Source organism: Xyrauchen texanus, chromosome 31 (assembly GCF_025860055.1).
Source record: "Xyrauchen texanus isolate HMW12.3.18 chromosome 31, RBS_HiC_50CHRs, whole genome shotgun sequence".
Lineage (NCBI taxonomy): Eukaryota > Metazoa > Chordata > Actinopteri > Cypriniformes > Catostomidae > Xyrauchen > Xyrauchen texanus.
The window spans coordinates 1,538,934-1,555,403 of NC_068306.1; the positions used below are offsets into that span (position 1 = coordinate 1,538,934).

Below are 16,470 nucleotides of genomic sequence, written 5' to 3' on the forward strand. Positions count from 1 at the left end.
TTTATCCAAAGGGACTTACAGTGCACTTATTACAGAGACAATCCCCCGGAGCTACCTGCAGTTAAGTACCTTGCTCAAGGACACAATGGTGGTGGCTGTGGAGATCGAACCAGCGACCTTCTGATTAACAGTTATGTGCTTTAGCCCACTATGCCACCATCATTGTGTCCTTGAGTAAGGCACTTAACTCCATTTAACTTAAATGACAGAAGCTTCCAAGTACACACAAAAATGTACTATTAAACTGAACAATATAATACAAATTCAAAGATGTGTGGGGACAAATCTGCTAATGGATTTAACAATCCCACAGCAAGACAATTTAAGTCAGCTTTCAAAAGAATGGTAGCAAGACATGCCATCAGAGCTAGTGGCAATTTTTCTCCACCGGACAGTCACACTGGAGGCAACATCTTCTGATATGCTGGCAGTTCAGGCAAAGTGACGTTCAGCCTGAAACAGAAGACACAGAGAAAAACATCACTGTATGTCTTCCCAGCTTGTCCATGTTCAAAGAGGCTACATAGTGGGGTACATAGCAGGCTTTGCAGTTAAAACAACTATGAAGAAGATTCTGTGTGCTACCTGTTTATCAGCACTCAGTGTCGAGAGATCTTCCCAAGATGAACACACTGATCGGCATGAAGTGCCGAGGTATCAAAACGTCAGACAGCATCCTGAAAGTCTGCAAGACAACTGCACACACTCACAAGGCCCAATTCTAACCCCAGAAAGGTTCTAGAACTCATGATGGTGCTGCATTCAAGGCACACATGTTCAACCTAGAACCAAACAACAATCACATCTTCATACTCAGTGCATTGCAGAAAGCTGCACTAACATCAGGCTCCACTTCATTGCCAAGGAAACTTGTGCTGCATCACACTCCAAATGGCTTAGGAAAACTCTGGGCAAGCTTGTACTGCAAAAAATAAATAAATACAAAAGTATGATATAAAGATCAGGGGCCGGTTGCACCAGCTATACACAAGTTACAATTTAGATTAGTTGTGGCATAAATAGACACTAGATGAGATTATTCTGAGATTAACACATACACATAGCCTCTCACATATAGGACATTACAAACCTGTTTCAATAAAACACTTTTTACAACTTTCCGACAACGTATTTGAAGCACTGTAATATACATGGAACATGTGCATGGCTACAGTCACACATCGATTGTTTAATTACTAATCTCAAGCAAACTTGACACCCAAATTTCAACATTTCCACCAACATATAAATAGTGTAGACACTTCTATCGATCCACAGCACACTTTGAAAATAGACATGTATCATCGATTGTGACTTAGCCAGCAAATCACACACATTGGATCATTTTGAATTGGCACTGTTATTATATATGTCTGCAAATGTGATTCTACAATCATAGAATTATTATTATTACTACATGCTAAATGACACATACCACTGATGGAAATACTAGTTATACTGGCATTGTGGTATGTTTCCTTTAATTTATTCAGACCAAGTATCCACTGTAATAATGTATATTGATAAATGTTCTGATTGCCTTGAACTCTGTGCCACCTTTCCTTTAATTAATTCAGGTCAAGTATATCTAAATTCCACTACCACAAATCACAATGGTAGTAAAAAATCTGATTAATTAGACCCCTTTGCATTTTCTGAGACACAACCTTTTATCATATCATTATAACATTATAACAAGTTCTTCAGAGTTTCATTTTTACATGGTCATTTAAGATGCTGTTCAGGTGTTTCACACACAGTGACATGTCCACTAAACAAGCCACAAAAGCCTTGATGGACTCAATGAACTGAACATCTCTACAGATGGGGATGGGGGATTGGGGGGCAGTGGTTTTAGTACACCATGAGGCCAGGCAACTGGTCTCGGGGATTTTTCTACTGTTTCCAGGGGAACGGGAAATGTCAGAAAAGGTGAGGGGACAGGACAGGGCCACAGAGAGTGTGGGCATGCCAGCTACCTGGTATGCTGCTAAATGGTCCTCTGCCAACTGTAATGATTCATCCATTGATGCCATTCCTTACAGTAGTTGGAAGACTAATTTCTCAAGTACCACGAGATTGATGACACCCCTGATATTGCTGGACTCCTCAGCAAGCACCCACCGCTGGCAGAATGTCTTTCTTCAGCTTGGGGGCATGGCAGGAGCTTGTCGACAGAGAGTTGTTGAGCTGCGAGTTGGGCCTCCCCGGTCAGCAGCAGTAGGAGGTGGACTGCCCATTGGGCCCGCAGCCAATCCAGAGCTTGGGCAGTGTGCTCAAAGGCTCCAGAAAGGCCTCTGGGCCATCTTGAGCCCCATTTTTGCCAGCATCACACAGGGGTTCAGCGTGTCCCAGGTTAAGGCACCAATGTAGAAGATGTTTGCATTTGGATCAAAAGGAGGAAAAGGGAGACAGTTTAACAGACAGGTGAGACCGTTTTATTAAACTTCCATTAAAATGCCAGGAAGTACTGCTTTTCAGCATAAAACAAAACACAGTTCAGCTTTTCAGCAACAATAATAAACTCTCTATTAAACAGACACACTGTCTCTGGTGTGTGCCTCTCTCTGTGTCTTGATACCGTTTGTATCTCCCCATTTCTCACTGTCAATAGAGATACAGTAATTAGGAGCAAATCATTTCAGGTGGAACTCCTTACCACTTTATCTCTCTCCAGACTGGTGCTCGTCCACACATGCCTTGAGAACCATTGATACTTCATTTAGTATACCTCGATTTGCAGTCAGGTCACCCAAAGTTCTTAAATAAAACACCAGCACTTTCTAGAAAAAATGTGAAGGTGTACTTGTGTTTCGTTGTATTGGTTCTTTGGCTGGACCCGTAGAAAGTTCTGGTTGTGCTCCGTCAATGTTCAATCAGGTGGGGCTTTGAAGCAATGACTTCGACATCTTTGGAGAAGTCGGACAGGATGAAGTTTGAAAACTTATTCTATGGTCTTGGAGAGAACTCCACCTTTGCTTTAATGTGGAGCACACATGGAGATCTACATTTTGATGACAACTCTTCAGAACTTCCTTGGTGGAACATAAAGAAAGAACTCTAAACCTGTCTCCCAGAGTCCCTGATGAAATCAGGGAAGCTGGGATTCCAGGAGGAGACCCAGGCTGACGAGAACTTCTCTCCATCTTATATGGACCCATCTTAAAGAGAACTCTCTTTTTGGTTGTCAGGCATGGTATTTTAACACTTTCTGTTTGTCACACCCCAAAGAGGCTTTGTGCCAATCGGAAGTATCCTTTTGAAATGATATGGTCACTTTCTCTTCACCTTGAGGTAATTAATTTATGACTTTTTGTTCCAAGTTCCCTCTGTTTTCCCGCTTTCAAAAAGAGCCTACTTTGATCCCAAACTTGATATTGGTGCAAGAGACATGACATTCGTTAACATCAACATTCTCTACGTAAACAGGCAAGCATTTACATATGAAACATGACATATCCATTTTTTCTTTGTGGTTAGTTCACTACACATTAAAATTGTAATACACATCATTATAAAGTGTATAATTATGCATCATGTAAGTACAAGGTCAGAATAATGCATTCTATGATTCTAACAACAGTTCATCAAGGCATCATGTGATATGGGATGCATCTTAGCATATCAAACTTGGATATGTGGATTGTCAAGTGTAAAGTCACAGATTTGCAATCCAGCAACTGTGTCAAAGTTTACAGATTTAGATACTGTTTGCAGGTAATGATCACAATGTCCCATGATCTACTCTTAATTTAATTTTAAGCATAGAAAAGGAGTCTGCTTTAGTCTTGGTAATGAGGTTTTAGCACATGAGGATTATACTGACCGTCACCTCTGCCCTTTAAGGATGAGGGTCTCCTAGCTGAGATGGCCATTTCAGTCGTGACAACCATTAACCATTTTTCTGGTCTTACCACAGGAAACAGAAGGGGGTGTAAAATAAGGTTTTGTGCATTCTTGAACAAATTCCCTTTGTTCAGTGACATTTCAAATTAGCCTGAAGCTCAGTCTTGCTGGCATCAGGGCCTATAGTTTTATGACTTCGTGGAAATGCCAGTGTTGATCCTGGATTCAAATCATTCTGCTTAGAAAAAGTTAATTCTTCTGCCCATAATAGTGTACTTGAGTAGTGTAATGTATGAGCATAAGTCTATTCAGCTTATTTAGACTGTAGGTAGGCAAAGGATTGAGGAGTCTCACTGAGGCTGTTCAGTAACCATACCACCTGAGGGGGAACTGTCCCTTAGATCTTCTTTTTCCATTATTCCAAAAATGTTAATCATAAAAAATGTCTAAACCTTTGAGATGTCAGCATTCTTAACCAGGATTCTTCCTACACTGTAAATGCAAACATGGTATTTAATTAAAAATAGTAAATTGACCTTAATCAGTTTTTATCAATCTGCTATTAACACTCGCTTTTAGTAAGTTACTTGTACTTTGAGGTTGAAAAATCTTACCAGCTCAGTCTACTTGAGTTGGATTCATTTAGAAAAACTAAGTTTATGACCTGTGGGCATGCGCAGATCAGTCCATGCTTACACAAGGCAACGTAACCTGATTTGTACAGGTCCTATCCCCTGACCAATCGGCTATCCTAACCTTAACCAGGTTTTGTACTTGAATGTGCATTGAATAAATGTTGTAATGGAGTATATGTTTGTGATGTGTTTGCCTTTATTAGACAGAATGGAGTGGTGGTGGTGTAGTGGTCTAAGCACATAACTGGTAATTTGACAATCAGAAGGACACTGGTTCGAACCCCACAGCCACCACCATTGTGTCCTTGAGTAAGGCACTTAACTCCAGGTTGCTCTGGGGGATTGTCCCTGTAATAAGTGACTGTAAGTTGCTTTGGATAAAAGCATCTGCAAAATGCATAAATGTAAATGTAGATAGTAAACGCAAAAATAGATAAGAAATGGTGGGGAGAAAAGGCCACAGGTTGGACTCAAACCTGGGCAGCTGCAACATGGACCCATTCAAGGAAATTGGTTTCTTTAATTTAAGTGAACTAAACTAAAGAACTAAAAGTGTTAAGTTGTATGTATTTAGTAATTCTAAGTGGGGTTAAATTTATATCAAGAAATCCACACAAAATGAAGTTAACACTAAGCATGGATATTTAGTTACGTGAACATAAAAAAAACGTTAGTGGTACTACTTGATTTAGTACTGCACACTTAAAATAAACAAGCTTTTCTAACTCACTAATCTTAAGATTACTTTGCTTAATTGTTTTGAGGCAACGAGTTTGCATACTTTTTTTAAGTAAGGTCAACTAATTACATTTTACAGTGTAGAGCTGGCCGCCCGGCCAAACCGAGTGATCAGGGGAGAAGGGCATTAGTCAGGGAGGTGACAAAGAACCCGATGGTCACTCTGACAGAGCTCCAGCGTTTCTCTGTGGAGAGAGGAGAACCTTCCAGAAGAACAACCATCTCTGCAGCACTCCACCAATCAGGCCTGTGCGGTAGAGTGGCCACTCCTCAGTAAAAGGCACACGACAGCCTGCATGGAGTTTGCCAAAAGGCACGTGAAGGACTCTCAGACCATGAGAAATAAAATTGTCTGGTCTGATGAAACAAAGATTAAACTCTTTGGCCTGAATGGCAAGCGTCATGTCTGGAGGAAACCAGGCACCACTCATCACCTGGCCAATACCATCCCTACAGTGAAGCATGGTGGTGGTAGCATCATGATGTGGGGATGTTTTTCAGCGGCAGGAACTGGGAGACTAGTCCGGATCGAGGGAAAGATGAATGCAGCAATGCACAGACACATCCTTGATGAAAACCTGCTCCAGAGTGCTCTGGAACTCAGACTAGGGTGAAGGTTCATCTTCCAACAGGACAACGACCCTAAGCACACAGCCAAGATAACAAAGGAGTGGCTACAGGACAACTCTGGGAATGTCCTTGAGTGGCCCATCCAGAGCCCAGACTTGAACCTGATTGAACATCTCTAGAGAGATCTGAAAATGGTTGTGTACCGATGCTCCCCATCCAACCTGATGGAGCTTGAGAGGTCCTGCAAAGAAGAATGGGAGAAACTGCCCAAAAATAGGTGTGCCAAGCTTGTAGCATCACACACAAAGACCTGAGGCTGTAATTCGTGCCAAAGGTGCTTCAACATAGTATTGAGCAAAGGCTGTCAATACTTATACATCACATGTACATGTGATTTATTTTTTTCATTTTTTATTTTTAATAAATTTGCAAAGATTTCAAACAAACTTCTTTCACATTGTCATTATGGGGTATTGTTGGTAGAATTTTGAGGAAATTAATGAATTGAATCCATTTTGGAATAAGGCTGTAACATAACAAAATGAGGAAAAAGTATGGCAAGCCCTTTTAACATTTAAAAGCTAGATTGGATATGTGTTGCAGATATCTGTAATTCAGTTTTGCCTAGTCAATAAGAACATTTCAGATATCCGAAACTACATTCTTCCTATCCATAATTGTCATTTCAGATATCCACAAAGACATTCTTCCTAGGACAAATGACGTCACTTTTGCCATTCATTTGTATGGGGTTTATCATTACAGATATCTACAATTCAGTTGCAGATATCCACTATGTGAATTATGGATATCTGCAACTGAGTTGTAGATATCTGTAATTCCAGTTTGTGATATCTACAATTTGATTCTGACTAGTCATAAACTCCAGTTCAAGATATCTTTAATTCACCTCAATTCAAGATATCTACATGTTCCTTTTCAGATATCTTAAATTAAGTTTTTACTAGGCTGAAATTATGTTGTAGATATCTGTAACTGGAATTATGACTAGTCAAAATAACGTTGTAGATATCTCAAACTGGAGTTAGGGATAGTCATAATTTAATTGTAGATATCTATTATCAATTTATAGATATCTTGAAATGAATTTTGATTAGAGATATCTAAAATTTGAGATATCTGTAACTTTCATTCTGCCTAGTCAAAATGTAATTACAGATATCTCTATCTGTAGATTTGACTGGTCAGTTACGTTACAGATATCTTGAATGACAATTCCAACTATCCAAAATGGAATTACGACTAGTCAGAAAGACGTTGTTGATATCTACAATGTTAATTCCGGATAGTCAAACTTTGCTTTTAAATGTTAAAAGGGCTTGCCATAAAAAAGTGAAGCGCTGTGAATAATTTCCGGATGCACTGTAAACCAAAGTCAATTCAAATAAAAAGCACATTATAAAGGATGGACTTTAATAGTGACATCAGACAACATGTAAGCACACAGACAGAAAGACAAATATAGAAATAATCAAAGTTAAACAAAATGCTTTTTAATTTGTCTAATTGCGATTCAAATTGTTTCACATTATATGCTATCTAGGCAATTTGTAGATCAATTTTTTTAAAAGTACATCTAATTGTCATAACTCTAAAGATGCATTTAAGGCAGGGGTTCTTAAATTCTCTCAGCCCTGGCAGTTACGGGGTCAAGGGCTTCAGTTAATAATCACATCAACCATCAGAATGGTTAATGATTGGTATGATTGTTGGTGCCAGATGGGATGGTTTGAGTATTTCTGTAAGTGCTTATCTGGGATTTTTATGCACAACAGTCTCTAGAATTTACTCAGCATGGCGCCAAAAACCAAAAACATCAAGCGAGCAGAAGCCTCAGCTTTTTGTTCTTGGCTGACAGAAGTGGAACCCAACGTAGTGTCTCGACGTATGGTAATAAATTGTGGATAAAATATATGTGAATGTCGAAAATCAAATTTGCCCATTTTTGGGCTGACTTCAGTTCTGTATATACTTGGACTTGGTATTAAACAAAAAAATATTGATACATTGTGATTAGTACATTGATTTTGTTAAAATTGAAATTAAAACATTAAAATAAAGAATTGCTTTGTACATATTGTTGTTAAATTGTATTTATACCGGCATTTATGCTAGCCATTGGTCATTGGCCAACCTGCTCTCCAGCTTTTTAGCATCAGCCATTGAAAAATCCATATCGATCGACCACTAAATGTGACGTCTTTTTACATGTTTATATAGATTACTTGCTGAGATGAAACTTTCCCCTCATGAAGAGCACTTGTATGGTTTCTCTCCTGTATGAATTATCTTGTGTGCTTTCAGGTATTTTGACCGAGTGAAACTCTTTCCACAGTGTGAGCGCTTGTGTGGTTTCTCTCCAGTATGAATTCTCTCATGTGTTTTCAGGTTTTCTGACCAATTAAAACTCTTTTCACAGTATGAGCACTTGTATGGTTTCTCTCCAGTATGAATTCTTCTGTGCTTGTTGAAGCTGCTGGTTGTAATAAAGGTCTTTCCACATTCAAAGCACATATGAGCCGCCACACCGGTATGTATTTTCTGGTGCTCTTTCAAATAGTAAAGTTGTGCAAAACTCTTTCCACAAAATGAACACTTGTAAGGCTTCTCATTTCTGTGAGTTTTCAGATGATTTCTTAAGTACTGTGCCAGAACAAATGTTTTCCCACACTTATCACATTCAAAAGGTCTTTCTCCAGAGTGACAGCGAAGATGATTCTTGAAATATTCTACATATGCAAAACTTTTCCCACACTGATGGCACATGTAAGGCTTCTCTCCTGTGTGAATTATTGTGTGTTTATTAAGTGAGTATTTCTGTTTAAAACTTTTTCCACACTGATGGCACATGTATGGTTTCTCTCCAGTGTGGACTCTCATGTGTCTATTAAGATTGCATTTACGTGTGAAACACTTTCCACACTGAGAGCAGGTGAAAGATTTCTTGTATACTCTTCTTTGAGGCTTTTTAGGAGAGAAATTATTTTCAGTGTTTGAGCCACTCAAAGATGTTTCTCCAGTTATGATATCATGCTGTTTCTCCTCCACTTCATTCAGCTCTTCACGTACCTCTCTCACTTCCATCAGTTCTACAATGAACACAAGAAATTGACAAAAATCAATTCAAGAGGTACAAATTTAAATCAATCAAATTGAACCCTAATGGACAACAAACATCCAGTATTTGTGCTGTTGAAATGGTATATACAGCTCTGTGAATAAAATAAGAGACACTTGTTTCTCTGGATTTACTATTAATAGATAGGTGTTTGAATAAAATTGTTTTTGTTTAATGTGTAACCACCTGCCTAATATTGTGTAGACCCCCCTCGTGCCAGCAAAACAACGCCAACCCGCATCTCGGAATAGCTATTCTTCTCACCACAATTGTACAGAGTGGTTATCCAAGTTACCATAGTCTTTGTCAGTTCAAACCAGTCTAGCCATTCTCTGTTGACCTCTCTCATAAACTAGCATTTCCATCCACTGAACTGCCGCTTGCTGGATGTTTTTTGTTTTTGGCACCATTCCCCATTCTGATGGTTGATGTGAACATTAAATGAAGCTCCTGAACCTAATCAGCATGGTTTTATGCAATACTGCCACCTGATTGGCTGATTAGAGTATTTCTGTAACTGCTGATCTCCTGGGATTTTCACGCATACAATTTAAGTCAGAAGTTTAAATACATCTTAGCCAAATACATTTAACTAGATTTGTTCACAATTCCTGACATATAATCGTAGACAACCTTCCCTGTTTTAGGTCAGTTAGGATTACTACTTTATTTTTTTAGAATGTGAAATGTCAGAATAATAGTAGAGCTAATTATTTCAGCTTTTATTTATTACAGCACATTCCCAATGGGTCAGGAGTTTACATACAATTTGCAAGTATTTGGTAGCATTGTCTATAAATTGTTTAATTTGGGTCAAATATTTTGGGTCGCCTTCCACAAGCTTCTCACAATAAGTTACTGGAATTTTGGCCCATTCCTTCAGACAGAAAAGGTGTAACTGAGTCAGGTTTGTTGGCCTCCTTGTTTGCACATGCTTTACATTTCTGCCAACAAATTTTCTATTGGATTGAGGTCAGGGCTTTGTGATGGCCACTCCAATACCTTGACTTTGTTGTCCTTAAACCGTTTTGCCACAACTTTGGAGATATGCTTGGGATTACTGTCCATTTGGAAGACCCATTTGCGACTGAGCTTAAACTTCCTGGCTGATGTCTTGAGATGTTGCTTCAATGTATCCACATAATTGTCCTTACTCCTGATGCCATATATTTGATGCCATATATTTTGTGAAGTGCACCCGTCCCTCCTGCAGCAAAGCACCCCCACAACATGATGCTGCCACCCCCATGCTACAAAGGTTGGGATGGTGTTCTTCAGCTTGCAAGCCTCTCCCTTTTTTCTCCAAACATAACGATGGTGATTATGGCCAAAAATGCAATTTATATTTAATCAGTCCAGAGGACATTTCTCCAAAAAGTAAGATCTTTGTCCCCATGTGCACTTGCAAACTGTAGCCTGGCTTGTTTATGGTGGCTTTGGAGCAGTGGCTTCTTCCTTGCGGAGCAGCCTTTCAGGTTATGTCGATACAGGGCTTGTTTTACTGTGGATATATATACTTGACTATCGGTTTCCTCCAGCATCTTCACAATTTCCTTTGCTGTTGTTCTGGGATTGATTTTCACTTTCTGCGTAGTACATGGCGTTTATACTTGCATAGTATTTTTGTACAGATGAACGTGGTACCTTCAGCTGTTTTGAAATTTGCTCACAAGGATGAACCAGACTTGTGGAGATCCACAATTTGTTTTCTGAGATCTTGGCCGATTTCTTTTGGGTTTCCCATGATGTCATGCAAAGAGGCACTGAGTTTAAGGTAGGCCTTAAAATACATCCACAGGTACACCTCCAGTTCAATACACCTTTTATAAGAAGCTAATTGGCTAACTGTCTAAAGGCTTGGCATCATTTTCCAAGCTGCATAAGGCACAGTTAACTTGGTGTTTGTAAACTTCTGACCAAATGGAATTGTGATATAGTCAATTAAAACAACCTGTCTTTAAACAATTGCTTGGGTCATGCATAGAAATGGTGTGTGTGTATTTATATATATATATATATATATATATATATATATATATATATATATATATATATATATATATATATATAAAATAACTTTTAAGTGACAAAATCCTTTAGTATCAGATTCTGACATGACTGTCAATTGTCATGAAATTATAAAAAAGCATTAAAGGAAGAAACATACCTGAGGAAATAAAATCATCATCATCTCTCTGTTGTTCCTCTGCTGTGGTTTCTCCTCTCATCTTCATCAGGTTCCTGCAGTCCAGCAGCTTCACTGAACACATCTTCACTGGTGTCTGCAATATCCACGGTTCATCTTCATCAGTCTGTTGTTCCTCTGTTGTGATTTCTTCTTTTATCTCCAGCTTCACTTCAATCTTCACTAGTGTCTGCAGCATCTGCTGTTCATCATCATCATCTTCATCAGTCTCTTGTTCTTCTGTTGTGTTTTCTTCATTTATCTCTTCCTGCTTCACTTCAATCTTCACTGGTGTCTGCAGCATCTGCTGTTCATCATCATCATCTTCATCAGTCTCTTGTTCTTCTGTTGTGTTTTCTTCATTTATCTCTTCCTGCTTCACTTCAATCTTCACTGGTGTCTGCAGCATCTGCTGTTCTCCAGCATGAATCACATCCACCTGCTCTCTCATGATGAACATCTGAACACAAAAACATCATCATTATAATGGACTGATATTCATCAAACTCTAAAACATTATTATATGATTATACACAAGAACAGATCTGTTCTTTCAGAAATGGTATATATATATATATATATATATATACCATTTGTGTGTTTGTACAAATGTGTGTTTGTTCGTTTTTTCTTTATTATTTACAGAAAGTGTAAATAATCTACTGGTTCTCAACTGTTTTGTTGTTTTTCTCACCTCTTGCATACCAGTAACAAAACTACATCAGACGATAATGAGCTTCTTTTAAAGTCATTGTTAGAAATGAAAGTCTTCTAAACGATAGCAGTGCCTTTTCTCTCCGTCTTTTATTGAGTCGTGAATGAATCAGTACAAAGCATCCAACGTTGGGGAGCGGATAAAGAATAGCTCAACTCAGCTCATATAGCGTACAAATATATATATTGCAATATTGGAGAGGAGTTTACAGGACTATCCAATAAGAACAAACATTACCTCATACAGATAACAATTCCATATGACAGACTCCTTCGAATCCTTGAGAGCCCAAAACCTATATGAAAAGGCTGCTCTCTACGAGAGCCTGATGGACCATGCCACAGACAATCGGTATAAAGTACACAAACATATAGTATAGACAGAGAAAGAAAAGGAGGGGCTCCTTACAACTCCAAGTTAATATGAAACAGATGTTTGATAATGCATACAAAAGGAATGTCTCAACTCAGCATTTTCCCTCTTGGACAGAGCTGAGATGTAGACCTATTTCTAACAGTGCCCCCTTTGATAATGACAGTTATAATATAACATAATTATCACATTACATTATTCTCAGCATGTCCATTATTACAGAATAATACATGAAACATATTTCAATCAAACATTTCTTTCAAAATCATTAGTACTTGATAGTTCTGTTTGCTAAGGAGTATTGCGACGATACAAAAGTATTCATAGAACAATAAATCAACATCCTTATGAATGGAATAATACAGCAAACAATAAATGAAAGAATTAATAGTATAACTCCAATTGGTATTAAAGAAGATACAAGTAATTGTTTCCAACTTGTAATCCAATCTCCAAACCCATTTCTATCATCCACTTCTCTTCTCTGTAATTCATCAACAATTTTTGTCATATTATTTATACCATCAGCTATGATATGACCATCTTCATCATTTTCTGGTATATATGTACAAACATAACAGTCACTCTTTTGCATTAGTAATTGTAGCAAACATGGGCCAAATAATAACATAAGTAGAATGCATATAGCAATCGATATAATGGAAGACATCCAGGGTGCGAACCACCCAAACACATTGGAAAATGTCCCCATATTCCCTGATGTTATCAGCTAATTCTTTATTCAACTTATCCATTTCCTTTCATACCTTCATGAATTCACCATCATCATCATCAATGTGACCCAGGATGTATGTATAACATTTATCACCAAATATTTTACATATTCCTACTCCATCTTTAGCCAAGAATTAATCCAAACATTTAATACCTCTTGGCTGTCCAACACTGTCTAGATATACTTCAGGGTCATTTGAGGCATCACATTCTATTTCCGGGTGTTTACCCGTACCTTCATAACAAAAAACATCTTCATTTAATATTACCATAAAACATAAACCATCATACATTATTTCTAGGAATTAGAATTACACTAGTGACTCCTTGCTGTTGTGTTGATACTGAACAGGCATATGCAAGCATGAACACCTGCCATATGCAGAGTGTCAGTAGGAATGTCTTCATGTTGACTGTTCCGGGTCCCTCCTCAGGTCCTCCTAATTCAAAGATTCCGGATGGGCACTGGCGCTGCGTGTTCAGCTCCTCCAGTGCTTTCACCGTTCACCTTGAATCAGTAAGGCCTTCCTCTGGAGCAAGCTTCACGCGGCTTGCGTGGATTCACTGTGGTTGAAGATCAGTCAGCACCTCCGTTCGGGTCACCGGCAGTACAGTAGTTGGGCCCACTTTGGCTCACCTAACTTCGTTGGTTTCAGATACTTCAACAGAACCTGCTGATTCGGAACAAATGAGTATGGATTTCTGCAGGCAGAGGGAGAGAGAGAAAAACATCACCATTTATGCCATTTAACGTTCTAACTAGGGAATCCACATAATCCGCGATGATCACCTCCGTGTCACCTTTGGAGAGATTGCCAGCGCGACCTCTGACCCAAGGGGTCGGGAAAGGTCTACCCATGAGAATTTCAAAGGGAGACATTTTTGTAGTGGCTGACGGAGACATTCTCATTTCCGTCAGTACAGCAGGCAATAAATCAACCCAATTTCTACACTGACCTTTTGCCAATTGATAAGCTCTTGTTAAAGCAATCAGTTCTGCGACTTGTGCTGATTTATGTGGCAGTGAATACGCTTCAATTACTTTATTAGGCAATTCAACAATAGCATAACCACACAAATATGTACTGTCGTTTGGCTTAAAGCAGGATCCATCAATATACCAATGGATTCCCTCCTCCAGGACAGACGTGGAAACGTCTGGCCTGCAAGCAGTCGAAATTTGGATCCTGTTCAGGCAGTCGTGGTCGTCGCTCTCAAATTCACCTTGTGTCAGCAACCTATGCAAATGTACAGTAGGGCCATGAATAACAGAAGTTACTTTCAACGTTACATTAGCAGTAGCTAACAATATAGCCTCATAGCCAGAACGGCGTTGGGCAGTCATGTGTTGAGTCGAAATATTATGCATAATGGCTCCTACCTGATGAGAAACATGTACAATGAGAGGATGTGACAAAACAACCTTTTCAGCATCCTGTATCATGATTGCTGTAGCAGCCACTGCACGCAAACAAGCCGGAAGTCCCTTAGCGACCGAATCAAGGGTCTTAGATAAATAAGCTATTGGATCGGAAAGTGCCCCCATGCTCTTGGGCCAGGATTGCTGCGGCTGTGCCACCACTTTCGTACACGTATAGATGAAAGTCTTGTGTGTAACAGGGTAGGCCAAGGGCAGGCGGCCTTAAGAGTGATGATTGCAAATGTTTGAATGCTTGATTCATCTCACTTGTCCATTTAATATCGTCTTTGTCACCCAGCGTAGCTTCTCGCAGGATTTTGTCATACATGGAGCAATTAGGCACCCACAGGCGGCAGTAATTTACCAGTCCCAGGAAGCTTTGCATTTGCTTCCGTGTGGATGGATGCTTAAATGTAGCGATGGCTTTGATCCTGTCCGCAGACAGACGAACTTGGCCTTGTGACAGTTCATGTCCAAGGTAATTGACTTTTCTCTGCACCCATTGAAGTTTGTCTTTAGATGCCTTGAAACCAGCGTCAGCCATAACACTGCAAACAATCTTTGTGGCAGCAGCACACATGTCCTCAGAGGCACCAGTGACCAGCAGGCAGGTGTCTGGAGGGAGTTTGACATTTTTCAGTGTATCATGCACTACAGCGGAGAAAACAGCCGGAGAATCTCTGAACCCTTGAGGGAGACGCGTCCAACTGTATTGACAATTCTGAAAACAAAATGCAAATAGTGGCTGAGTATCACGATGAACAGGAATACTGAAAAATGCGGAGCTTAAATCAATAACAGAATAAAATTTATGTTCTAAAGGAATAGAATTAATTATAGCCTGAACTTCTGGTACAATAGGAGCAAGTGGTTTGATCAAATCATTAATTTTTCTCAGGTCTTGCGCTAAATGCCAAGTACCATTAGCCTGCTTAATTGGATTGATTGGTGTATTATAAGGTGAATGAGTTCGAACCAGAATGCCTTGTTCCAAAAATCGAGTAACGAGAGGTTTAATTTCCCTCCTCTGTTTTCCTTTTAAAGCGGGTATTGTTTGAAACACAGGCCTAGTATTTATCAAATTCGCCCTGTAGGGTTGGATATCTATTAACCCTACGTCATCCTTGTGTTCCGCCCACAATTGAGGGTTGACTCCCGAAATTTCCGGTAGCAGCACAGTTGCAGACGAATCTTCAACAAGAGCACTTCCTGTGTCGGTTGTAATGGAAAAAACTGAAGGGAACAGAAGTGTCAAAGAGTTAGAGTCAAAATTCAATTTCATACCAAGTTTATGCATCAAGTCCCTACCTAACAGGCAGAATGGAGAATTCGGTATGATTGCAAAAGCATGCATTTTAAACAATGTCGGTACATCCTTAGAAGTAATTGGTAAGGTGGGCGTCAATTCGCATTTCACAGGAACATTATTAATCCCTACAGAATTAATTTTCTTTCCCGTGATGGAGTCTGAGTACACATCGGAAGATAATGAGGACACCGAAGCGCCGCTATCAATTAAAAACATGTATGGTTTATGGTCCACATTTAATTCAAGGAATGGCAAAACATTTGATTTATTGCATCGAAAGTTGTGAAAATTCAGACTCTTTGCTCTCGCACCGTCAGGCGCGATTCCATTCAGTTGGATATCTATCTGAATATGTTACACTCTGTCTCCGGTTAGGAGAAGACGAAGGAGGGTATTTTTTCTCATAGTCACTAGAGCGCTTACGCATCTGGCTTCTATTAGGCTGTTGCTCAGTTCTTTGTCTGCAAGACTTTGCAAGATGTCCGGAGCGACCAAAGCAATAGCATTTAACAGGCTTTTTTGTGTGAAAGAATGGACGTTTCTGAGCAGCGGCATCAACTTGTAACATTATCAGTTTTTCCTTTGGAGGAAGCAAAGGCTCCAGCAGAGGAAAGCTCACATAAACGCATGTCAAGGTCATCAATTGACATCGTTAAAAAATTATTCGTGGTGATAGCTATAACATCAGCAAAAGGCAACGGATGAACCTTAAATCCTTCTGCAGTTTCCACGAACGGAAATGCAGTCGCAGCTTTCAAATCAGGATACAGTTTATTTTGTACGGGCTCACACACTAAAGGAGCCTG

At 39.3% G+C, this 16,470-nt stretch overlaps 2 protein-coding genes and 1 pseudogene across 3 annotated transcripts in view; 1 reads left to right on the forward strand and 2 right to left on the reverse strand.

Moving 5' to 3' along the window:
- The window catches only part of LOC127625016 (zinc finger protein 501-like), a 617,707-nt gene that overhangs the window by 529,164 nt on the left and 72,073 nt on the right, over window positions 1–16,470 (reverse strand). The window lies entirely within an intron of this gene.
- The window catches only part of LOC127625017 (zinc finger protein 239-like), a 165,071-nt gene that overhangs the window by 25,921 nt on the left and 122,680 nt on the right, over window positions 1–16,470 (forward strand). The window lies entirely within an intron of this gene.
- LOC127625511 (zinc finger protein 721-like) overlaps window positions 8,058–16,470 on the reverse strand; it is a 60,560-nt pseudogene continuing 52,147 nt past the window's right edge.